Source organism: Chiloscyllium punctatum, chromosome 19, assembly GCF_047496795.1.
Source record: "Chiloscyllium punctatum isolate Juve2018m chromosome 19, sChiPun1.3, whole genome shotgun sequence".
Classification (NCBI taxonomy): Eukaryota; Metazoa; Chordata; class Chondrichthyes; order Orectolobiformes; family Hemiscylliidae; genus Chiloscyllium; species Chiloscyllium punctatum.
Window position 1 is genome coordinate 92,882,546 of NC_092757.1, and position 10,007 is coordinate 92,892,552.

Genomic DNA, 10,007 nt, shown 5'->3' on the forward strand with positions numbered 1-10,007 from the left:
CCTTCGGCCCAACAAGTCCACACCGCCGTCGAAGCGCAACCCACCCATACCCCTACATCTACCCCTTACCTAACACTACGGGCAATTTAGCATGGCCAATTCACCTGACCTGCACATCTTTGGACTGTGGGAGGAAACCGGAGCACCCGAAGGAAACCCACGCAGACACGGGGAGAACGTGCAAACTCCCCACAGACAGTCGCCTGAGGCGGGAATTGAACCCGGGTCTCTGGCGCTGTGAGGCAGCAGTGCTAACCACTGTGCCACCGTGCTGCCCATTTTGTAGAGTCCAAGAGCACAGAGAAGTCTGTCCAGTTCAAAACAAACACCTCACTATTGTCATCTATTTTCTAGCACTTACCCCATCACCTTGAGATCACATCTAAATCCTTCCACAAAGTGATGAGAGTTTCTGCCTCTCACCCTCACAGGTGCCCCCCACTCTCTGGATGATAACATATTTACTTACGTCCCATCTAAAACTCATGCCTCTTACTTTAAACCCACGACCCTTAGTCATTGTTCCCTCCAGCCAGGGGAACAGTTCCTTCCTGTCTACCCGCGTCTATGCCTCACAGAATTTGAGACATCCCATTCATGTCCCCATCAATCTCCTGTGCTCCAAGGGAAACCTGCCCCCCTCTGTCCACGAAAACTCTCCAGGCCAGGCAACATGCTGCTATATCCCCAGGACATCTCCTTCCCTAACCGGCATTAGTTCACATTGGAGCAGAACTTGTGGGTGGCACAGTGGTTAGCACTGCTGCCTCACAGCGCCAGAGACCTGGGTTCAATTCCCGCCTCAGGCGACTGTCTGTGTGGAGTTTGCACATTCTCCCTGTGTCTGTGAGGGTTTCCTCCGGGTGCTCTGGTTTCTTCCCACAGTCCAAAGATGTGCAGGTCAGGTGAATTGGCCATGCTAAATTGCCTGTAGTATTAGATGAAGGGGTAAATGTAGGGGAATGGGTCTGGGTGGGTTGCATTTCGGCGGGTCGGTGTGGACCTGTTGGGCCGAAGGGCCTGTTTCTACACTGTAAGTAATCTAATCAAAACTTTTATTTCAGATATTTCTCAAAATCAGACTTCTTCCTCTGTCATCGAGAGTGTGATTCTGGAAAAGCACAGCAGGTCAGGCAGCATCCGAGGAGCAGGAGGATTGATGTTTCAGGCAGAAGCCCTTCATCGAGAATGGCTTATGCCCAAAAAGTCGACTCTCCTGCTCCTTGGATGCTGCCTGACCTGCTGTGGTTTTTCAGTGCCACACACTCTCAACATTGAATTGGAGTCCACCCAGTAACCAGGTGTCCTATTGCTGGGTACAGGATTTCCCCATTTACCCCACCACACTGTGCAGTATTTGCAATGTCTCAGTATTCCTATGCTTGACCCCACCCTCGTGCTGTCCTGGTGTCAATTTCAGGCGTCATCATTTTCTTGTCAGTTTCCCAAGTCAAGAAAAAATTTGAGTCAATCTTTGAAAAGGCTTCCCGTAAATTGAACTCAAGACATGATCAGAGATCTAGAGTTTGAAAGTTTCAGCTACAGCATCACAGCACGTGCAGTAAAATACATTTCAGAATTTGCAATGCTTTACTGAAGTATTATCAAATTTATGGCCGAATCTAGTATTTTCAAATTTTGAATTTTTGTAATTACAACTTGCAGCCTCTCTGTCTTTCTCCACATCGTAAAGACAGGGGAGGGAAGGGGCGGATGTATTTGAACAGATAATGGTGGAAATAAAGTGATTATTGATTCTGTTTCACTGTGTTTTGTACATGTTACTTAATGAGTCACAGGACCATTCCTGGTTGATTGGAGACACCAAAGACTGTTATCTGAGGGAAATTGAGGAAATTCAAAGGTGACAGTCATACCACAGTGGGTGGCCAGTTGCCTCAGGATCAGAGAGGTTGTAGAGGGAGTGCCGCACTGTCTGAGGGTCAGCGCTGAGGGAGAGCCGCACTGTCTGAGGGTCAGCGCTGAGGGAGCGCGGCACTGTCAGAGAGTCAATGCTGAGGGAGTGCCGCACTGTCGGAGGGTCAGTGCAGAGAGAGAGAGTCGCATTGTCGGAGGGTCAGTGCTGAGGGAGCGCCGCACTGTCAGAGGGTCAGTGCTGAGGGAGCGCCGCACTGTCAGAGGGTCAGTGCTGAGGGAGAGCCGCACTGTCGGAGTGTCAACGCTGAGGGAGTGCTGCACTGTCGGAAGGTCAGCGCTGAGGGAGTGCCGCACTGTCTGAGGATCAGCGCTGAGGGAGTGCCGCACTGTCTGAGGGTCAGCGCTGAGGGAGTGCCGCACCGTCGGAGTGTCAGCGCTGAGGGAGTGCTGCACTGTCGGAAGGTCAGCGCTGAGGGAGAGCCACACTGTCGGAGGGTCAGATACTTTCACACAACGAGGTTGACACCTTTCCAATTGGCCAGAGTCTGGAGTCTGAGCACCTTCATCACTAACAGGGAAATAAGGAATCAGCTGTGCAATCTCAGAATCTCCTGTAATGTCGACACTTTATTGAAGAGTTTGCTTAATACAATCAACTGTAGATTGATTTTTTCCATGTAAATTACTTTATTGATAGTTCAGCAGGCCCTGCAATACAATAGGAGGTTGATTATTTCAGCATAATGCCCCTGAAACGAAAGAGAGGTTGAAGGCATTTGGAGTAAGTTCAGGCTGGGATCAGAATCTGATCTGTACTCACACCATTTCTGGCAATTAAACATATTCCCAGAGAGTTAATAAAGGCACAGGAAGGGGGCGAGGGGGTCAAATCAGGACAGCAAATCTACCTCAGCTTATACCTGAGAAAGTAGCAGTGTTGAGTGAACATGCATAAAGTCCTTTAACACATTGACTGAGCTCACCAGGGGGATAGGATAACCAGCAACGGACACAGGGACCAACATGCAGATACAAGAGATGAAAGAGAATGGGAGGGACAGAGTAAGTCCTTATGAAGGATAAGCAGAAAACGAAGAACCTGAGAGATGGAGTTTTCTGATTGACAGTTAATTGCCTGAGAAAATCTTGGCATTCTCAACGGAAACACCTCTACCAATCATAGCCGACCAACCAATCATAGCCGACCAACCAATCATAGCCCACCAACCAACTATAGGCCACCAACCAACCATAGTGCACTAACCAACCATAGCCCACCAACCAATCATACCCCACTAACCAATCATAGCCCACCAACCAACTATAGGCCACCAACCAACCATAATGCATTAACCAATCATAGCCCACCAACCAACCATAGTGTATTAACCAATCATAGACCACCAACCAATCATAGCCCACCAACCAAACATAGTGCACTAACCAATCACAGCCCACCAACCAATCATAGCCCACCAACCAACCAACCATAGTGCACTAACTAATCATAGCCCACCAACCAATCATAGCCCACCAACCAACCATAGTGCACTAACCAATCATACCCCACCAACCAACCATAGTGCACTAACCAATCATAGCCCACCAACCAATCATATCCCACCAACCAACCATAGTTCACTAACCAATCATAGCCCACCAACCAATCATAATGTACTAACCAAACATAGCCCACCAACCAACCATAGTGCACTAACCAATCATAGCCCACCAACCAACCATAGTGTATTAACCAATCATAGACCACCAACCAATTATAGCCCACCAACCAAACATAGTGAACTAACCAATCACAGCCCACCAACCAATCATAGCCCACCAACCAACCAACCATAGTGCACTAACTAATCATAGCCCACCAACCAATCATAGCTCACCAACCAACCATAGTGCACTAACCAATCATACCCCACCAACCAACCATAGTGCACTAACCAATCATAGCCCACCAACCAATCATATCCCACCAACCAACCATAGTGCACTAACCAATCATAGCCCACCAACCAATCATAATGTACTAACCAAACATAGCCCACCAACCAACCATAGTGCACTAACCAATCATAGCCCACCAACCAACCATTGCCCACCAACCAACCATAATGCACTAACCAATCATAGCCCACCAACCAACCATTGCCCACCAACCAACCATAGTGCACTAACCAATCATAGCCCACCAACCAATCATAGCCCACCAACCAACCATAGTGCACTAACCAATCATAGCCCACCAACCAACCAGAGTGTACTAACCAATCATAGCCTACCAACCAACCACAGTGCACTAACCAATCATAGCCCACCAACCAACCAGAGTGTACTAACCAATCATTGCCCACCAACCAATCATAGCCCACCAACCAATCATAGCCCACCAACCAACCAGTGAACAGTGTGAACATGTTGTTCCCCTTTACATTGGTATTTCTTGTGAATTGTCCAAGATTTAAAACTTCAATAAAATATGTTTTTCTTTAGCAAATGTTGAGTAATGGAGAATAATTAAATGTTTATTAAATCGTTCACTGATGGTCACACTTTAAATCTAATACCCCAGTCCACTTTAGCTAATGCATAAATGGCTGTAATTAAATTTAATACTTTCCCTTCAAATGAAGTATCTCACTATCCACCAGAGTCTGAGATGTTACTAGTTTATGATCACTCTTCCCCAGGGGCTCCCTCATTATGAGATGATGAACTAACTCTGTTTCATTAAGGTTGAGTTTCAAAATCGTCTCTTCCCTGGTTAGATTCACGTGACCAGGTGGAGGGAGGGACCCCCAGGGAATGAATGGCAGGGAATGGGACCCTGTCTGTGGCAGGGGGACTGGGAGAGGGCAGACGACAGGGAGTGATTGGGGGGGGATGGGAAGATTGTGGTGTCAGGGGGTGCAGAGGGGCACTCTGACTGGGGGGGCTCTGTGTGGGGCACCTGAACTTGTGGGGTGTTAGAGCACTCATTTGGAACATGAGCTGTGAGTGTGTATGGCAGAGAGCAATGTGAGAGTGACCCTGGTGTAAATTACAGTGTCTCAGTGGTTAGCCCTGCTGCCTCCCAGCGCCAGGGACCTGGGTTTGATTCCAGCCTTGGGTGACTGTTTGTGTGGAGTTTGCATATTCTCCCCATGTCTGCGTGGGTTTCCTCCAGGTGCTCCGGTTTCCTCCCACAATCACAAAGATGTGCAGGTCAGGGTGGATTGGCCATGGGGAGTGCAGGGTTACAGAGATGGGGTAGGGGGGTTGGTTTGGGTGGGATGCTCTTCGGAGGGTCAGGGTGGTCTCGATGGGTTCTACAGATTTGCCAGGTCAAAGCAGATGGCCCTTGGCTACCCTCATTGCCCCCTGAGGTATCTGCTGGTGGCAGGTATGTGTGCAGGAGTGGCACTGGGCTCACCAGCAGCATGCTGTAATCCATCAGAGTCCCCCAGTAGAGGGTTCACCAGTTCCCTCACTAGAACCAGCAACACCCACTGCTGGAGTGACAGAGGTTTAATGCGTTGCTGAGAAATCTCCCCTCCCTCCCTCCCCCTCACCGCTTTGTCAACATGAACAAAGGAAAACCACTCAGGAACCTACCCCCTCATTTCCTGATTCCAACTCCCTGAGAAACACTGAAGACCCAGTCCGAGACAGAGACAGAGGGAGTTGCCTCCCAGACTAATGCCAACCACTGGCACCTGATTACACACGCGTGGCTGGTGTTGTCTTTGGCTGCTCTTGACCCACACAGCACTCGCCATCAACAGTGTGGGGAGGAGAGGGTTGGGTTGTGGAGTAGGAGACTGAGAGCTGTCCTGATCATCACTGGTGGGTGGAGGGGAGGCTCAGGCACAAGCTGCGGCTAGCCGTGGTGGGTCCCGACTGCTTTCAAACCAGCGTCTGCCGGAACGGCTGGGCACGTTTTCTGGAAAGGAGCATGAAGGAAGCGTAAAATCTTCTCAATACTGGCATCCTGGTATTCGTGAGACCACCTGCATTGGGTTTGGGAGGGGGGAGGTGGGGAGGGTGGGAGAACACAAGCAGATGAAGACAGCACCTACAGAAACAGGAAAACAAACCCTGGCGGATCTAAACAGGAAATGGAGAGGCTGCTCTGTATGGATCTTAGTGGGCACCAGGAGGCCATTCACCCCTTCAAGCCCATACTGTCATTCAGTGAAATCACGGTTGCGGGACTTTTCTTAAGTTCAGTAATGGGATGTGGACTCAGCAGGCCAGGTCAATATTTATTGTCCATTCCTAATTGCCCAGAGGGCAGGTATCACTGTGGGTCTGGAGTCATGTATAGGCCAGATCAGGTAAAGATGGCAGTTTCCTTCCCCAAAGGGCATCAGTGAAGCAGGTGGGTTTTCTGACAATCAGCAATGGGTTCATCGTCCCCATTTGACTCAGACGCAGGTTGTCTTTATTGAGTCAAACTGAAATAAACCTCAGCATTACAGTTTCATCACTCCTTCAGAATCAGTAATCACTCGTCTCAGTGGGAGCACATTCCACCTTCTCCAGACCTTCATGTGGAGAACTGTTCCTGAACACCTCCCTGGATGAGCCTGACTCTGGTCATTTCCACAGCTGATTGATTGTTTTTTCCACAGGACACGAGCATCAATGAGAAGGTGGTCATTTCCTGAACTGCCCTTCAACTGGACAGACTTGGAGTCACGTGTAGGCAGATTGCCTTCCTTAAAGGGTCACCAGTCAATAAGGTGATACTGAGAGTTTCACACTTACCTTCACTGTAACTAGCTTTACATTCCCAGGTTTATTATTTACATTTAACCAGTTATTATGTGGGATTTGAACCCGTCTTCCCAGGATTACCTATCCAGTAGCATCATACCAACACACCTCCTTTGCCTTTCACACCACAATGAAATACATCTCTCTCTCGTCTCTCTCTTTCTCAATCTCTCACTAAATTTCTCTCATTCTCATCACTCTATCTCCTCTCCGACTTCAATCTCTCTTCTCACTTTCCCTCTTTCTCAACCTTTCTCTATCTCTCTCTCTCTCTCGCTCTCTCCCCCTCTCAAACAATCCCTTTGAAAATCCTGTTAAGATCAGTCAGATCACTGGATGGAATGTTTAAACTAGAGGCCATCAACATGAGATAATCCCGAACAAACCCAGTCAGAAATTCAGGAGAATATTTCTCACCCAGAGAGTGGGAATGATGTGGGACAGGGAGGGAGTGAGGGGGATATGTCGATATGCTGAGAGAGGCGATGGAAGAATTTGAATCTAATACAAATCTGATCTTCAAACTCATGATCATGAAACAATTGTGTGTGAAAGCCCACCAAGTTCATTAATGTCATTGAGGGAGGGAAACTGCTGTCCTTCCCTGGCCTGGCCTACACGTGACTCCAGACCCATAGTCCCTCAATTGCCTCAGAAATGGCCCAGTAAACCATTCAGCTATATGTGAGGTAACAGGCAATAAATACCATCCCAACGGTGATCCATATTGAAAGGTGAGGGTGAGCTGGATTGACACATCAGAGAGAGGAATATATTTTGCAACAATGGCTTAATCTCAGGAGAAAGGAATTGGCTGTTTGGGATTGGGATGAGGAAATGTGTTTTTCACTCACTGGGATTGTGAATGTTTGGAAGTCAGTGTTTCCAGTAGAGACTGTTTGATGGGGGAGTTGCGGGTGTGGGGGAAAATACAGGGAGACACTAGATCAGCCTCCACCTTCCTGAAACAAGGACCAGACTCGAAGGGCTGAATGGCCCGCTGTCTGCTCCTGTTTCAGATCAGGATGCTCCGACAGAGTGAAATGAGAGGAGGAGGGGTTAGGAGGAGCACAGGGCCCAATGGGCTTCAACGGTACGAGGCTCAGCCAGAATAGAGCTGGAGGTGGTATCCAGGTCAGCTTCAGCTGATGGAATGGAGACCACAGGGCCCGGGATAGAGGGAACACAGGGCCTGGGATAGAGGGAACGGGGGCTCGGAATAGAGGGAACGGGGACCCGGGATAGAGGGAACGGGGGCCCGGGATAGAGGGAACGGGGGCTCGGAATAGAGGGAACGGGGACCCGGGATAGAGGGAACTCAGGGCCCGGGATAGAGGGAACACAGGGCCCGGGATAGAGGGAACACAGGGCCCGGGATAGAGAGAACACAGGGCCCGGGATAGAGGGAATGGGGGCCCGGGATAGAGGGAATGGGGGCCCGGGATAGAGGGAACACAGGGCCCGGGATAGAGGGAACACAGGGCCCGGGATAGAGGGGAAACAGGGCCCGGGATAGAGGGAACACAGGGCCCGGGATAGAGGGGAAACAGGGCCCGGGATAGAGGGAACACAGGGGCCCTGGATAGAGGGAACGGGGGCTCGGGATAGAGGGAACGGGGGCCCGGGATAGAGGGAACGGGGGCTCGGAATAGAGGGAACGGGGACCCGGGATAGAGGGAACTCAGGGCCCGGGATAGAGGGAACACAGGGCCCGGGATAGAGGGAACACAGGGCCCGGGATAGAGAGAGCAGGGACCCGGGATAGAGGGAACACAGGGCCCGGGATAGAGGGAACAGAGGGCCCGGGATAGAGGGAAAACAGGGCCCGGGATAGAGGGAACACAGGGCCCAGGATAGAGAGAGCAGGGGCCCGGGATAGAGGGAAGACAGGGCCCGGGATAGAGGGAACACAGGGCCCGGGATAGAGGGAAGACAGGGCCCGGGATAAAGGAAACAGGGGCCCGGAATAGAGGGAACGGGGGCCTGGGATACAGGGAACGGGAGCCAGGGATACAGGGAACGGGGACCCTGGATAGAGGGAACACAGGGCCCGGGCTAGAGGGAACGGGGGCTCGGAATAGAGGGAACACAGGGCCTGGGATAGAGGGAACACAGGGGCCCGGGCTAGAGGGAACACAGGGCCCGGGATAAAGGGAATGGGGGCCCAGAATAGAGGGAACGGGGGCCCAGGAAATAGGGAATGGGGGCCTGGGATAGAGGGAACACAGGGCCCGGGATAGAGGGAATACAGGGCCCAGGATAAAGGGTACAGGAGCCCGGGATAGAGGGAATGGGGGACCGGGACAGAGGCAACACAGGGCCCGGGATAGAGGGAACAGGGACCGGGATAGAGGGAATGGGGACCGGGATAGTGGGAACGGAGGCCTAGAATAGAGGGAACACAGGGCCCGGGATAGAGGGAACGGGGACCGGGATAGAGGGAACGGGGGCCCAGAATAGAGGTAACAAAGGGCCTGGGATAGAGGGAACACAGGGCCTGGAATAGAGGGAACAAAGGGTCTGGGATAGAGAGCACAGGGGCCCGGGATAGAGGGAACAAAGGGCCCTGGATACAGGGAACGGGGACCCTGGATAGAGGGAACACAGGGCCCGGGCTAGAGGGAACGGGGGCTCGGTATAGAAGGAACGGGAGCCTGGGATAGAGGGAATGGGGACCCAGGATAGAAGGAATGGGAGCCTGGGATAGAGGGAATGGGGGCCCGGGATAGAGGGAACAGGGGCCTGGGATAGAGGGAACGGGGACCCGGGATAGAGGGAAGACAGGGCCCGGGATAGAGGGAACAGGGGCCCGGGCTAGAGGGAACGGGGACCGGCATAGAGGGAACGGGGCCCGGGATAGAAGGAACGGGGACAGGATAGAGGGAAAAGGGACCATGGATAGAGGGAGTGGGGGCCTGGGATAGAGGGAACAAAGGCCCGGGATAGAGGGAACGCAGGGCCCGGGATACAGGGAACAGGGGCCCGGGATTGAGGGAACGGGGGCCCGGGATTGAGGGAAGACAGGGCCCGGGATAGAGGGAACAGGGGCCGGGAATAGAGGGAAGGGGGGCCCGGGATAGAGGGAACAGGGGCCCGGGATAGAGGGAAAACAGGGCCCGGGATAGAGGGAACAGGGGCCTGGGATAGAGGGGACAGGGGCCTGGGATAGAGGGGACAGGGGCCCGGAATAGAGGGAAGGGGGGCCCGGGATAGAGGGAACAGGGGCCCGGGATAGAGGGAACACGGGGCCCGGGATAGAGGGAACAGGGGCCCGGGATAGAGGGAAAAGGGATCATGGATAGAGGGAGTGGGGGCCTGGGATAGAGGGAATGGGAACCTGGGATACAGGGAACGGGGAC

General features: G+C 52.1%; 1 long non-coding RNA gene across 1 annotated transcript; it reads left to right on the plus strand.

Moving 5' to 3' along the window:
- The first annotated feature begins 279 nt into the window (after positions 1–279).
- Positions 280–1,762, plus strand: LOC140491633 (uncharacterized). Its single transcript, XR_011963347.1, has 2 exons — positions 280–431; positions 579–1,762. It is a non-coding gene; the product is annotated as an uncharacterized lncRNA (long non-coding RNA).
- Positions 1,763–10,007: the final 8,245 nt, after the last annotated feature.